This window comes from Dreissena polymorpha, chromosome 7 (genome assembly GCF_020536995.1).
Source record: "Dreissena polymorpha isolate Duluth1 chromosome 7, UMN_Dpol_1.0, whole genome shotgun sequence".
NCBI classification, from domain to species: Eukaryota; Metazoa; Mollusca; class Bivalvia; order Myida; family Dreissenidae; genus Dreissena; species Dreissena polymorpha.
This window is the reverse complement of record NC_068361.1, coordinates 104,406,643-104,422,267: the sequence shown is the minus strand read 5'-3', so window position 1 is coordinate 104,422,267 and position 15,625 is coordinate 104,406,643. Positions and strand designations below refer to the sequence as shown.

The 15,625-nt window shown below is 34.0% G+C and overlaps 1 protein-coding gene across 1 annotated transcript in view; it reads right to left on the bottom strand.

The window, feature by feature from the left end:
* The window catches only part of LOC127840004 (sodium-coupled monocarboxylate transporter 1-like), a 639,226-nt gene that overhangs the window by 571,599 nt on the left and 52,002 nt on the right, over positions 1–15,625 (bottom strand). The gene's annotated exons all lie outside the window — the stretch shown is intronic.

Sequence of the window (15,625 nt, the reverse complement as noted above, 5' to 3'; positions counted from 1 at the left end):
ACTCACTGAATACGAACTTGATAAACTTAAGATGCATACATTTGTTAGCTTTTATTTGCACCGTCGGACCCACGGCTAGTAAGTGTGCATGACGGCCCTAAATTGCTTCCTGTTTGATGAGGGTCCATGTTTGCAACCAATATGCACAGCCTCTGTGTTGTAAACAAACGCTATGTAACCAAACTAATCAAACAAATAACTTGCTATGTTATCGGTTAACACGCAATTAGTATCATTGCAAACACATACGGAAGAACTCAGTTTGAAGAGTTAAGTAATTTTATTATATTTTCATATAGAACATTAATCAAACCAATCGGGTTTTAATGTTATCGGTTAACATATCATAATAAGCCTAGAAAAAAAAATGAAAAATCGTTGTCGAAAGTCTTTAGGAAATGTACAGAAAAAAGCATGCCAGAAATAATGCAAAGCAAACTCGGTGATACTACACAGAATGAAAAAACGAAAACTAATATACACATACAAAGTCAAAAGTGTTTGGTAACCGTATACTACACAATTTGAATGCCCTGAATATTGCATAGAAAACAAACATAATGTACTTGTATAATGGTAAAGCAAAACAAAAAAATGAAAAACTGGCATGATTACACAGGTTTTGAAACTGTTCCATTGAAGTTATACCGAAAATCATAAAATACTTGCACAATTCTTATAGCAGTCACAAACCGATGTGATAAAACATTGGTGAAATTATTCACGGGGTGAGACGCCTGTGTATAGACTGTAGCTATAATAATCCAACGCAAATGTTATACATAAAAATGCATTACCTTCATGATACGTGATGCTAAAATACTTATATAACGAGGTTCAAATTGTAACTGGTTTCCAACATTCCTGAGAAATCTGAACATACAATCATTATTGAGATAATTCTATACACACAAATTTAAAAGACGAGATGTTCAAAGTAACACACATATTTATATTCAAAAGAACTCAATGCACTAGATTAAATAGTCAATTCAAATGTGCGTGGGCAGATGTAAAACATGCTGTGTCGAAAATACGTGTATGCAAGCGAAAATTCTGTTGTTAATCTTCAGTAGAATCAACAGTGTCTGGTTACATTAATTGATTCAGAATTCAACGATGTGAAAAAAAACACAACGTTATGTATATAATTAACTTTTTTAATTTCCCAAATATTGTTTAAATGTTTTTAAGTTAGTAACTATAATCAACGAGCATGCACAATTAATCGTTTTTATTTATTCCATGTAGCTCATTCAGAAGCCGGAATTGCTGATAGAAAGGTTTCCTTATTCATCATTAAACGCCGAATGTAGGGCGAATGCTGATTAGTCATGGTTAAAAACACTTTTAATTATATAGTTTGGTTCATAATTATAAGTGTGTATGCAAGCAATACGCAATAGGATTGTTTTCGTCACTAATGTGTTTGGTTGGTTTCTAGCCTCTCATATGTTGACATACGTATTCGTTCTGATGAACAACAACATGCCGGTAAGGATCAGATTTCTTTATTAAGGTTTATGTTTTGAGTTACAACGCTTCGAATTAATTTAAATTGTGTTCACATTATAATGGAATTGTCTTTCTTACCGTGTGTATTGTTATTTTGGATTCTAGCTTGGTCATAGTCAAAATTGACATTTAATATTGCATATTTTATTTGGAACAAAAAATGAATTTATTTGCACATGCGCAACTTTAAACAATATCGATAAGATTACTCGAATGCAAGGATTTCAACAACCGGGTATTTAAACAGTATATATGTACTGCCCAAGATAAGTGCTAGTTGTTGACACCTTAAAGGGCTGTATTTGATGTAATGGTTACTCTAGTGGCCATACGGTGATAGCCATGGGAAAATGTAGGAAAAATGAACCGCGGCGTAGTGGATATAAAAATAATAGTGAGAGGCAACCGATCCGATCACAACCGTGGCAGGGTTCTGTAGATCTTTAACAAAATACCTAAATATGTATTTAATTCATGTGTATGTTATACTGCACATTTGGATTGTATGTAAACATATCAGTTGCATAACCCGGATGTGACTAATTTCCAAAACGCGTTTTGTCACTTATTATAAATAATATGATTATAAATGCTGCAACAGAACACAATTCAACAAAAATGTCTGATCATATTGAATATCCAATTTTTAATTTCATACTATAGGATAGTGACTTGAAACTGAACTCAATGAGCCAATTGCAAATACTTAAGATGTTGTTGAAATTTCATATAAAGACTTTTAGGAAAGTTTGGGTTTGATGCCAGAGTGTTGTTTGATTTTGACAATGAACTGAAACAACCTGCTCCTGACAATCTAGCTTCTGAGAACATTCCCATAAATGATCAAAATGAGGATTCAATCAGGCAAGAAACTTCAAAAAGGAATGAGTTTAAGGATGTAAACATTGAACATGTCAATAAATTTATCACTGATCAAGAAAATAAAAACACAGCAAACAAACATTTGCTGATATCAACAAATTTTGCAGATATCTTGCACAACAAGGCGAAACAAAGCGAATACATGAAATTCCCGTTGATCAGTTAGACCACTATGTGGCAAGATTCATCCTCTCTCTAACTAAACTGGATAGGTCGGAATATGAACCAAGTTCATTGACAGGCTTTTTAAGTTCGTTGGATCGGTACTTCCGTCGTAATAGTTTTCCGCACAGCATTATGTTCGGTTCCGGAACAGACTTTGGACTAACTCGTGAAACCTTCAATGCAAAAAAAGAAGAGCCTAAAGAAACAGATTTATTTTTGTTCTTAATATATAAAAAATGAAAAGAAGTATATCCAAATAAGTGCATAGTCTATCAAAATTAATGCATAAATTATTTAAATTACTTATAGCATTTCTAATAACTAGCATATAATCTGCACTTGTAGATGTGTTATTTAAATGTAAATTACACAAATAAGTACATTTGACTGGATTATTTAATTGAAATGTTAATACAAACAATTTAACCTATTTGAGTTGTCCGATAGATATTTGTAATGCAAGGCAGAGCACCACCTCTAAAATGCATACCTTGACATCGAACAGTTGAACATTGCTGTATACAGGGCCAAGGCAACCGCCCAAGGGAAGCTGAACCTCTCACTGATGAGGACAAAGACCATATGTGTGATACTGCTGTCTTTGGTCCGCACACTCCATGTTCCCTATTTAATTTAAAACGCAATGTGGCTTAATAACAGTCTCCACAGACTTAGGCTTAAGAGGGACAACTGAACAACACAATTTGAGGTGGTTAACTCTATTTTATCAAAATGAATACTTTCAATCATAAGTGATATCTCAAATCAGTGATATTTTAACAAAGTTTCTCATCTGAGTCCTGGAACTCAAAAACTAGCAAATCTTTGAGTTCACGAATAGAAAGTATGAGTCCGAACATTAAACGTTTTTAATTTTTTGGGAACTTTCAATGCATTTTTGGGACTCACATAATTCGAAACTTTGCATCCCCAGAGGTTTTTGCTAGTCGCAGGACTCGCAGGTAAAAAAAGCACTGCTCAAATTACATGTGTTTTTTTTATAAAGAAAACCAACTTTAACATTTTTTTAAACTAATACAATTTTGGATACCGTATTCAATGCAGAAAAGCTTGTTTCCAATTAAAATATTTAGGAATGATAATGTTAGTGTGACAAATGATTTACAGGGGTTGCGTTGTCCACCACTGCCAGAGCTCGATGTCATCAAATTTAACAAATTTGTGGAAGTTTCAACATTTTTTAAAGTCAAATTTGAAGACAACATCTCAATTTATTTACAAATATTATCAATATAGTATTCAAACGGTAGCTTGAATACCTCTAGCAAACAGTTGATATAGTACTGACAGACCTGTTTAAAGGCGCGCCATTCAAAATAATAATAAGCAACATTTTAAGTTATGGAAGCCATAACTAATCAAATGGCATTGTTCAGGGCTTTTCTTCCGCCTGTGATGATGGCCATTTTTCACAAATTTGGGAAACTCGCTACTCGAAATTTTACAATTTTAAGAAGTTCGCAACTCATTATTCACTATTATAGAAAGTTTGCGACTCAAATTTTCACAATTTTAGAAAGTTCTCGACTCATTTTTTCACGATTTTGAATGGTTCGCGACTCTTTTTTTCACAAAATGGGATGGCCAAGACTGCTTCACAAAAACAGGTATTGTTTGTGTATTTATTTAATTTTTGGTGTAAAAAATAGCAATAGTAGAAAAAGATTTTTATTATAAAAACAAACAAAACACAAAAAACAAAGCATACCTTATATTTAGATGGGTATATGTGAAGCTGCGCACTGCCGAGGGTGATGAACTCTTAGAGTTTCATGAGAGGCAGACAAAAACACGCACTGGTGAGAATCTGGGCGACTACCATGTACATGGCTTATTCAGCAAAGCGAACAGATGGATTCTCAAACGATGATGATCCATTTTACCTAGCGCCGCGAACCGGAGAGGGTTGCTCCAGTCAGTGGTTTTTGAGACAACACCTTTGGGAGGTCAAGTTAGGAAAGGTGCTCAAAACCATGGCGGTTGCAGCAAATCTCCCAGAGGGCAAACGTTACACACACCACTCTGCGTGAAAACATCTTGTCCAGAAGCTGCGAGGCCATGATGTTCCTCCTACAGAAAGTATGGCTATTACTGGTCATAACAATGTTCAGTCCATCTTGAACTATTCTTCAGTGACTGAAAAGCAATTTTAAAGATGTTCAGCCATATTGTCAACTTCCACAAAAGCACAGTCGAGGTCTGAACATACCATCAGAAAATCAAACACAACATGTACAGCAACACTAACCTCACAAACAAATCCCGTGTCTGTCACAATTTCTGAATATACTTTGAATTCATATTTCATGTTCCCCACCCATCACACAACTTCCACTGTAAACACGGAATTCAATGTTTCAACAGCAAGACTTTTAACATCAAAGTTTTATGGGGCAACCTTTAACATCCAAAAACGTCAATGTCATTAACTCCTCGAGTACAGGATCACTCACAGATCTAAATAAATAAGTCTTGAATTTTTGAAATTATGTTTTTTGGAAAGTATCCAACGATTTTGGAGTTCATTTAAATCGGTGGGGTATACACTCGCGATTTGATCCATTTTGCATTCCTCTTTTCGATAGCAAGCATTGGAACAACGCATAATTTATTTTCACTTCATAACTTACATGTACACGTTTTTTCATTTCGATTTAATAACGAATATATATGAATTGAGAATGTAATAATGAGTAGTATATTAGTCTTAATTGGTGAAATAGATCCGCAAGTTCTTTACCGTAAATTGTATAGGAACATACATAACATTAGGCTCCGCGCATAACTTCTGAATATATAATGTTTTGCATTTAAACACACCTATCAAATTACAATAGACACTAGAAGAAAACATTGTAAACAAAAACAATTGCTTAGTTAAATAAACACAACGTTTGTTTCCTCTTTGTGTTTATTCCGAACTTTAATTGTGTTCTTCGTTCGCCAATGGCTATTTTGCCTTAACTTAACTCAGCTCGTAAGATATGTACAATGCATGTATTTTGTATAAAATAAAAGGTACACAGGATTATTATATTTTAATGTCATGTAGTTTTTCGAAGTCAAGAGTGAGATTACATTATATAAAGCTATCAGTATGATTCCAACTGCGTTATAAGCTCAGTGCATTTGATTACACTTGTCGCGTTTGCTATAGCCAATCCGGCTTACCATGCAAGTTAGAGTAGTGGTCATAAAAGATGCAGCCTTTTTTGTAATGTTTGTAACATATAATATTTGTACGATTAGTAGTATAGACAAATGAGTGTCGGCTTTGCGAGATGCTACCTTCTTGCGAACATCGTTGCCGTATGATGAGAAGAATGTGAGTTCAATTCACATGCAAGATTTGACAGCCTTTGATACATTCTATCATGTCCTCGGCAGAAAAGCAAGACTGTGTTGGTTTATATGTACGTTCTCATATCTTAAATTAATACAAGACATTTGGTTACTTAAATAGCATACACAACAAAATGCATTTTATCCTGGTAATCTCAGTCACATGTAGAACAAAATACTGTACATTATTTTCGTGCGTGTGTGTGTGTAATATTGGGACCATTGCATTTATTTTTAGGAGTATAAACCGTAAATGAATGTCACTAAAGCCTGTCTAATCTGTCTTCTACGAAACGACAGAACTCCCCAAGATGTTAATAGTATAAGTTCGTCGACATTATTAGGCAACACATGTAACCAACAACAGTCTCAAAAGCATATCTGCTTCTGACGTAGTACTCCGATTGCTGATCGTCGTCTGTGCGCCATCCGTTTACTTACGAATGCAGTCAATGTTTATTCCAACAACTGTAAGTACGGCCGAAATTATGGGCTAGTGTTCAATGTTCAACACAATAATTTAGAGTCTTCTCTGAAAGACATGTGTTTACGCAATTCAGTCAAGAAGAGTATATCATAAGTTCCATTTGAGTCTACGTGCTCGTTTGTATCAGAAGTATGTGTAGAGATTTGCTCGTTTTTAGAACCTAGTGATGTTGATGCTTTTTGTGAAACTACATTTAAATTATATTAAACTCATTTTTTACGCTCTTCTTCGCACTCATAGAAAACTATCCGCTCGACCAACTATTATAGTTTTGAACGACTTATTAAAGTGCTTGATGTCCAATCAAGACTTCATGCTGTGTTGTGTAAGAGGATCTTGCCTTGCCGTGTTCAAAGCATGTCCATTAGGAATCATTAAATTAGAGCTTTGATAATTATTCCCTTCTCTTCATTAGTAGTTGACCAAAAAAGCGCCTGACTAACGCGCATCGTCACATCAAATCTAACTTGGACAGATGATCCCGGCTTTGAATTGCTATCATTTTGATACGTGTCGACATTTTTGAGGCGTCATATTAATTTTAAAAAACGTTACGGTGTTAAGTGCACAGTATTTGAATTCAATAAATGGGACTGCTAAATGTATAATTAAAATCACGTATATGCTAATGAAAACGTCATTAATAGCACATTACATACACATGACCATCGGCATTTACATATACCACGTAACCGCTTTTATTCAATAACAAATAATTATGTGTATGTATGTTTAACGATCGACATTGGTGGTTCAAGGTTTGAATTCACATCTTCCATATGGTCGGCCTAGGCTGTAGTTGATATATATTTGCTCTTGATAGTTGACGTTATGTTGACATAATCATGTATTGTGTACTATGTTATGGTCTTTGCCACTTGTTGATGTGTGTTGATGTATATATTATGTTAAATAGATAATTGACTGATATTATAATAACTTATCGAAGTTTGATTTAAACGTTTTGTATTCTGACCGAATACCAAATGTTGAAGACACGAAATGGTTATGTTGGGAAATTTCCAATAGTATATACCATTGCCTTCATGGGCAAAATGTTTCTTTGTCTCACAAGTTCTAGTAAACATATGAATATCGGTGTAGCGTTAATAATTTAAAAAGTGCCAATAAGAATATCATTGAAATATACAAATTTAAAAGTATGGAACATATATCGGCCTATTCGTATATTGTATTCCCTCGTTGATATTTTTGTGTGGTTGGAAGTAGGCGAATATTACGTGTTGCGAGTTATAATGCAGATTAAACCCTCAAATAATCTTAACAATTAACAGATTTACATGTAATTGCGTTTCAATTGGGTATGTACACAAATACGCATACAATACATTTACATGTACAAAACAATACATACGCATTCATTATAAAATGGGAAATAACCAATATAAAAGATCTACGTAGCATTGAAAACCAAAACCTTGCTCTACCGTTACTATGTGCACGAAGACTAGGTTATTGAAATATGGAGATCTTGTTCTTACAACGACAACATTAACCATGTAGGAGAGTGCTGTTCGCCTGTTACAAAGCTCTTGTTCCATCAATAATGGTAAAATGTGGTGATAGAAGTGTTGAAATACTTTGAAATGCATTGATCGTATTTTATTTAGTTACAAAAATGTAATGTTTACTTAAAAGGGGACATACCATCGGTTATTTCGAAAAAACAATATCAACTTGTCAGTTGCTATAATTGTATTAAGTGCACCAGAAATTTGTAGTTAGAATTTATATTAGTTTGACTGATATTTTGTTTTAATTGCCTTAACTATCATATTGTTAATTGTATAAATCACTATGTAAATAGTTAGATAGAATTTATTAGTACAAATTTGCATCGATAATTGCAAAACCGTCATACCGTTAAAACTGCAATAAAAAATAAAACGCCTGTGTGATATAGTGATATAACGCTTGCCTTTGCTTCCATAGGTCCAAGATTCGAACTCTAGTGAAGGCACATATTTTGTTATTTTTTAATGTTTTTAAGTATATATAAATCGTGTTATTATTAATAAACGCCAGCAGAACAAAATTAAGAGTGGTGCATAATGGCAGCATGTTTTTTTCCGGTTGGGCTTTTGTGCGGCCTTTGGGTTACTTTTCAAGGACATAAGTCGAACACTATCATGGGAATGTATATGAATCTTCCTACGTAAATAGATCTCATTTAAAGGACGGACAGTGTTCAATAATTTTGATAATTATAATTATATGATTATTGCGCTTGTTAATTGTTTAATAATTAAGTGACTTAACTGCTTTTGACACATTAACGAAATGACTAACACATTTTCCTCTAAAGCTAACTAACGCAGCATCATTAGCAAAGCTCTACGAGCAAAGTTGTTTCTTTAAGAGTGTGGGTGAGGGAGGGATGGGGTTCAAGGTATTAGAGGCCATTTCTTGCGTATTTCACTCGTATCACGGAGGGCAGTTAACGTATTTACACTTTACTGGTTCATGTGGCACACCCGTGCTAATTAAGTGCTTATGTTTACGCACTAATAATAATGTAAAGACTAATTCCCACAAATGTCATGTGGACGGTTCAGAAATAAAACCACATGATCCTCCGGTTCGTAGTCCAGCGATTTTCCTACGGAGCTAACCGACATGTATTTTGACATCGTCCGCGATGCTTTTTGCAGTAAGGTATATGTGCTTAACTGAACACTTGACTGAACTCATTAAACACAGACACCATGACTTTATTTTCACTTTAATGTTCAGAGTTGTAACGAGATGAACGAATTACTGTTTAGATTGTAAAATAATAATCGATATGTAATTTGCCTAAGTTAAATACATTTGAAGGCCAGACGCAAGTCAACATGACTAATGATGTGTTCTGATACGTAAGATAAACAAATACAACGCGTTGTCTTGTAATGCGGAAGACGTGTTTAAGTTACTATGTATCACTACTGTTTTCGTGCAACGATCATTTATGTTAGATCACGATGCACTTTGTAAGTTAGATATTTGATAGCGTTGAAGTCCCAATACATACAACCTACATCACCTGTTGGTATTACGTTGTCATTGACTATCAAAATGGTTTTATAACACAAAACGAACAGTATTATATTCGTTTAAGAAGAATATCTTGTTTAAACCTTATTGCTCAGGAGTTTGTTATCGTAATACAGTAATGCCAACATACACTAAATACTTTTTGACGATGCTGCTTCAGCATCGTCTAAGTTATCATACCGTGGAAAAATTCTTCACAATGGCGAGCTATGTAAAAGACCGAGCCAGTCCGATTGAGATAGTGTTGATTTTCTAATCGGCATACCTCGCTGATTAGCATTGGTAACATTCTCCAGCAGAGTTGTCGTGCATGCCTCAACATAGGGTACTACTAAAATGCGTATTTGACTCGTATTGGCGGATATGACTGAAAAGTGCGGATATCAACAGATAAAGGCTTTTTAAATGTATTTTCCTTTATTTTTGTTATATGAACATCTTTCTGTGAAAAAAATACACGTCGCTCATGTGTAATGTTAAGATCGAATAAATTTAAAAGCGTTTTTCATTCCGCGAATATGAAAGACCAGTCAGACCACCGCTTTTATTAAATTGCTCTATTTTGAGGCAGTCTTAACATATTTATCACATATTGTGAATTTTTAATTCAACAGTGATTTGTTCATAACAAAACTGCAAAAAAAACGCAAAAATATTGCTTGTATTCGTTTATATTTGCACTTTTCGTTCATATCCGCGGATATGAGTCATATACGCATTTAAGACGGACCGCTCAAGGTCATACAACAATTGCCGCGCCCATGAGAGAATCTTCACACTCGTGTCAAACGTTTTTGAAACATACATCGGCTTGTTTGGCTATTTAGAAACTGTCATTTAGGATATATGAGTTATTTATTAACTAAATCTCCGCTAATGTCAACAATGGATTGAATTCGAAGGATACATTCGATGTGAATGCAGGACAAAGTAAGTGTCACAGTCGATCGATATACTGATGTGTATGCACATGCCAGGTATTTTCATCTACTTTCGATTTAGCATATAACTATATGGAGGTGAATTTGTTAGAGTTTATACAATAATGTCTGTCAAACAATACCTGTGCGGTCCCTGTTCAGAGGAGAAAACCGAAATAGAGGGCGTTGTGTATTGTAGGGAATGTGATGAATCACTTTGTGGTCAGTATAAACAGGAGCATGTCAGAATAAAGGTTTCCAAGAACCACAAGTTGTGTGACCTTGCGGATGTAACTCCCCAGGAGATAAAGGAACTCCTAAAGAGTTTGATTGCATGTCGAAATCACGAAAAGGAAAAGGTGGTTTACCTGTGTAAAGATCACGAAACAACATGCTGTAATAAGTGTGCGATGGCTGATCACAGAAAGTGCGAGGTTCTAAAGTTACTTTCTGATTTTTTGAACGATATAAACGTGGATTGTACCGGATTAAAGACACTGTTGCATGATTTGCAACAGCAAGGTGAGCGTCGTTTAGAACATGAACGCAAACATGAAGAATTGGTTTTTGAAATAGAAAGTCAAGTGTTGGCATCACTCCGAACTATTTAACAGAAACTCTTAGACATATACGCGCAACTTGAGAATGAAGTGCTATCAGCTATTGCTGATAAGAAGAAAGTGATAGGAGACAAAATAGAAACAAACAAAGAAAAGGCACGTCAAGTTTTGAATGACATTAAACAGCACTCAATTTACATTGAACAGGTTGAGAAATTTGGAACGGATAAACACGTTGTTATACTGCAGCGCAGCCTTGAAAAGACATCGTTATGTCGTCTGAAATCAACCATATGTGAATTGGAGAAAAGTAGAAGCAAATGTAGCTTTAGATGTGTTGAGGATACCTCGCTCGATAGTCTTCTGGTAGAATTGAAGAATTCCGTACGAATTGAAGACTTCACTTGTTATGAAAGCGAATCCAGCTCCGATACAGATAACAGTCAGTATAAGCCATATACGGAGCGAATTCCTCAGCTTCAATCTACTAAAGATTTAACTATCATACCCATGTTTGAAAAAGCTAAATACCCCCACCCTCGTGCATGCATTTGGATAGATAAGTACATCGTTATAGCTTTTGGCACACCAAATTCCTTGCTAGTGATTGAGGAAGACAGTGATTTTGTAGTATCGAAATTCAATAGTAACTTTATGCCTTGGTCAGTTTTTAAGACAGGTTCTATAGATATGGTGATTACTTTACCACATGCTCGCGAAATTGCATTTGCACAACTACGTTATGGAAGTGTGCATGTTTTAACACAACTCAATACAAGAATATCGTATTACGATGTTTTTAGAAATGCCCCACTAAACCAGTACATATGCATGGCATGGGAAAATAGACAGATTGACATTCTTTATAATGATTGAACAGTTCTTCGTGAAATAAGTTTAAGCTCAGACGTTAACAAGAGTACATTTGAGTTAAGTTCGTGCACGTTTAATGCGAATAACCTTTTTTGCACAACAAAATAATTGCGTTGAATTTAAATAATTTAAATGGAGACCAATTATTTCAATATAATCATACAGATCCATTCATCCATTAAGAAGTTCTGTGGATCCTAGTGGCAATGTGTATGTGACATCAATTTGTAGTACCATCCATCAAACCAGCCCTAGTGGAAATACGTCAGGTCTATCTTTCAAGATAAAACCACAGAGCTATCACGTGGAATATGTTTCAACAGCACTTTTGGTACATTTGTCAGTACTGAAACTGGATTCTTCAAGAAAAAGCAATATCTTCAATTGCATACATGTACATTTAATTGAGAAATGTGCATACTTACAAAATTCAGCAAACTATCAAATAATGTGAATATGTATGTTAATATATTTTTCAAATATGTATAAACACGATATTTCGAACATGTTCAATGTTTGTTTCATACAGTGTGTATGGTGATTAAATTGTGTAGTATTTTACATTAAATAATGATAAAATGTATAGTTATGTGTATTTTATCAAACGAATTAATATGCTTGAAGGTTCGTTTGTTATTGTGTGCTTTTACTTATTGTAAATACAATGCAACAATAACAGTATTGTTAAATTTTTAATCTCCGACGACTGCCTGTGACACACGAGATAATCATGTATTGTTAAAGTAATTAAATCTTCCAAAAAGGAATATCGAAGGTCAATAATGGATAATCTTTAAAAACTTATAACACATTTTTAAACAGAATTTATTAAAAAGGTGTTCACGAAAAATGTCTGATTTATAGCTTGGGTATATATATAGCTCGACTATATATAATATATAGCGTTGGACAATGTTAAAGTTTGCGTACCACCTCAAGTATTTTCAATGTCCCTTGAAATATTGCTTTTTTATTTAGCATACCTCTTTACCAAGCATTTCGTAACAAAAAGGCCCTTTTTCCACCTAGAATATGCATATAATGGATAAATGTATTTTAAAGTTGGCGTACCACTTCAAATATTTATATGCCCCTTGACATATTGCTTTTATATTTTGCATACTTCTTTACCAACATGACCCCAACCTATAAACAAGAGCAGACAACTGTATCAAGCATAATGTAAACATTATGGCCGTTTTTCCACTAAGAATATGCATGTTATTGATACATCTATGTTAAAGTTTGCGTACCACCTCAAATATTTTCTATGTACCTTGTCATATTGCTTTTATATTTTGCATACTTCTTTATCAACATGACCCCAATCTATAAACAAGAGCATACAACTGTATCAAGCATTTTGTAAGAACTATGTTCTCTTTATATACTTAGAAAATTGAAAATTTGGTTATGTTTTGTGTTTAGGTTCACTTTACTCATAAAGTATCAAAGGTATTGCTTTCGTACTTGCAACACTTACTAATTATCATAAGGGGACAGTGCAGGCAAAGATATGTAACTATGACTGGCATTTTGACAGAATTATGGCCCATCTTATACTTCTCAAACTTTAAATATTTTCTTACTATCATGAGGGTACTGTACCTGGCAAGTTGAATTTGACCTTGATCTTTGAATGACATTGACTCTTAAGGTCAAATTAATAAATTTTAATTAAATTTCCATAACTTCTTTATTTATGATCAGATTTGATTCATACTATGACAAAACAACACTTACCTTACATACCACAATGGAATCAACCCAAACCACCCCCATGCCCACCCTCAGATTCCCCCTCCCCTAATCGTTTTTCCTTTTTTTGATCATCTAATAGATGACTACTACAGCCAATTATACCCCCCCCCCCCCTCAGACCCCCACCCCCTCCACTCCCCCCCCCCCAACCCAAAAATATTTTTTTCTTTAAAACATTGTAAAAAAACAACAACAACAAATATGTTTTTATTTTATTTTTGAATGACTGTCCAACCATCACACCCAAGCTATTGCTATCAAACTTGAAAAACAAACTTATTAGTTTTGTATGTCTTTACAAATGCTCAATAGATTGAGGAAAATATACCTGAACTCAGAATCGTTTATTAAGTACAATTTCTTTAAAACATAAGCGATCAATATGTTTCAATTATGGTCCTATTCCAGTTATAATATGACCATATTACCTTGACCTTATTGAATATAAACAATTATCCCATGATGGCTCAAGTTATTCTGTCAAGCACTCGAATAGTCGAGCGCGCAGTCCTCTGACAGCTCTTGTTATTTAGACTCTTTGTATTACATAATATTTACATAATATTTAAAATATTAGACACAATGCTGTTACAGGCAAATAAGCAGTACCAGTAAAATTTTGATAAATGTAGTGAATTTCTGCTATTCATATGCGCACTATCAATAACGAGACTATAGTTGTTGTTTTTTTAATTTCGACTGGTAATGTGTGTAGGTGTGAGTTGAATTCAACGGGAAACGTTTATGAACATAAGTTGGCGATGTTTTGTTTCTTTATGATTTCATCGATTTAACAGTGAAATAGGACACATGTCTACTTGAAATGAGAGAATATGCCTTGTTTAAATACACGCATATATTTGGAAGGAAATAGTGTCGGTGTGTCCCTTTAAGACTTAGTACTGTTTTGTTTTTATAATGGGATGAGGTGCGGACAGATGTTTGATATGCACGTACTTGTAAAGACATATATATTGAAAAGGCATGCGCATTATGTTTTAACGATGAATAGTAAACATTAAATTGATACTTAAAATCAGCTAAATGCATTATGTTCATCTTTTCTTGAATGTTCGCCTAACATCTAAAGAAAGCAATAAGAGGTTCAATTCTCTATGAGCATGTCTCGCTGCGCACGATTACGCTCTTCTCGTATATGACTCTTATGAATCTTGGCAAATACCTAGTGTTTTATTTTGCTTAATCTAAATGAACTCATGACTCTATATGTACTTTAAGCAGCATAGTATGACTTCCAAATGTCCAACAGCTCTTTAAGAGAAATATATGAGAAAGAGATTGACACGAAATACCTACCCATCTATAATAAAGTTTATATATGCACTTCACTATTATAGATTTATAGCATTTTATGTGGTGCAATATAAGTGTACTCTAGTAAATTTGAAATTATGTAATAGATTTCCTCTCAACATACATGCAGAGTTCCAGATAACTTTTTCAGCTAAATCTTGGTTTACACTCTATTAAAGAATCCAGCCTTAAAGTGTATTATGAATTCCTTTTTACCGGTTAGTATAATTTTTGGAGCATCAGCATTTAGGTTTATAGTCTAAGAAGAGCTCATGACAATTGCAGGATTGCTGCAGACTTTTTGCGAAAAAAAGGACCAGATAATGGAAAACGGTTGGCTTTTCGAATGTTTTAAAGATGGTCTTTAATTCATAATAACGTTTTAGTGCTGTTGGTTTCATAATTTTTAATGAGGGCCTAGACGCGTGAGAACTCATTGATGAAATGTTTACATTATATTCATTGAGATTGAGTTTTATGCATGATCACAAATTTTAAATTCTAATTTTATTTGTTCAATGTGTAACCGTAAACACATAATTTAAGTATACTTTTTTACTAAATTTAATTCATTTTTACGACTTAAAGCGTCTTATCTGGAGCTCTGCAAACATGTATTAGTAGCATATATTGAAATATATCCATAGAGTTTCTTTGTTTATTGAATGTAAATGACTGTACAAAAATTATGGTACGTCATTAACAAAGAAAGTTACGTCTACAAACAC